This window comes from Danio rerio, chromosome 12 (genome assembly GCF_049306965.1).
Source record: "Danio rerio strain Tuebingen ecotype United States chromosome 12, GRCz12tu, whole genome shotgun sequence".
In the NCBI taxonomy this organism is placed as follows: domain Eukaryota; kingdom Metazoa; phylum Chordata; class Actinopteri; order Cypriniformes; family Danionidae; genus Danio; species Danio rerio.
In genome coordinates, this window is record NC_133187.1 from 50,131,103 (window position 1) to 50,132,500 (window position 1,398).

At 40.1% G+C, this 1,398-nt stretch overlaps 1 protein-coding gene across 2 annotated transcripts in view; it reads right to left on the minus strand.

Moving 5' to 3' along the window:
* qrfprb (pyroglutamylated RFamide peptide receptor b) overlaps window positions 1-1,398 on the minus strand; it is a 37,189-nt gene continuing 35,791 nt past the window's right edge. For both annotated transcript variants that reach the window (XM_017358601.4, XM_073918963.1), the window contains exon 6: window positions 1-1,398. This exon is cut by the window's right edge and continues 3,160 nt beyond it. The gene's annotated coding sequence lies outside the window, so the exon portion shown is untranslated.

A 1,398-nucleotide genomic window follows, 5' to 3' on the forward strand; every position in this document is an offset into this window, starting at 1 on the left:
AGGCTCTGATTATTGATTTCGAGTATGGCAGTTGTGCTTTATCAAGCTATTTATTCAAAAATTGTACTTTAGTATAGGGTTGGGCGATGTTGACCAATTTGGCATTGTACGATGTCTAATGCGAAACATCGTGATGGACGATGGCATCGTCGTCGTAGGCGGTTAGTGGGGGTCGTTATTAAATATATATTAATTCATAAAGAATTAATTAATTGTAGCCTACCATTTTCACTACCTGACCCACATGACCCCATAACCAAACCATAAATAAATAAAGCTACACACAAATGACCACCTGTCAATCACTTTTTTTTCCACGGGACTCTGGCATGAATAGGCAGAGTGATCTGTCGTTATAATGGCTTTCCCCACAGCTATTGGAGGAGACGAGAGTTCGGTTGGAGTTCACTGTAATTTGTATTGTGATTGATGATAACTTCCTTATTTTATTATTATTATGAGGAAATAATAACAAGTAAAGATGCTAGGGCTCGACTGTTTTGGTCATGATATGCGTCCGAAATTTTATCTATGCAACCTAAAAATATGTTCGGAAGCATTTGTGCTAGTGCATGCATTTTCACTGTTTTTACAGCAAAATCCTCACCGCGTGTGCCGATTTAGGAGACATTCATGCAGAATGCATCTCTGCACCCAAAAACACCAAACAGGAACAGATTAAACAGTTATGTGAACTACTTGATGAAGTAAAAAAGCCTGCAATGCTTGCCCCGCCTTTGTGCTCTTCTTATTGGCCCACTGCTCTAGAACTGAATGCGAATGATTGGTTAATATCAGCTGTCAATCACTCAGTCAATGCCTTCTGCCTTCAGATGACTGAGATACAACTGCGAAAATGTGAAGCGCTGAAGATGAGAGAATGAAAACAACACTGACAGATTTACCTAAAGTTACTAATAATGGCACATCTTATTAGTGATCATGTGCTGAATGTTAATCACACTTTGCCATGAGTTGACAGCAGACTTCCAGTGCTTCAAGTCCGCTATGAAAATGACTAAAGCCGTTCACTGTAAAGTCTGTGGGACGGGGTTTGCAGGTAACAGCGTTTGCCACTGAGTCTACACATTGTAAGTGCGAGATGTGCTGGATAATCCTTCATTTAATCCTCACCATGCTGTCAGCCATGCTAGCGGCAGCTATATGCTACATTTAACACCGCTCATGAAAAGACCGTTATTGTTATTAAGGTGACATGCAAATAATAAATTCTATATTAATATAAATGTGGGGCGGGGTGATGGATCACGATGCCGGCTCAGCATCGTGAAGTTTGTCAGCTCATTGGTGATGGACGATGCCATTGTCTATCGGCCCAACCCTACTTTGGTATATAAAATAAATAAACTAAATGAAATAAAACTGCATCCGTAATGA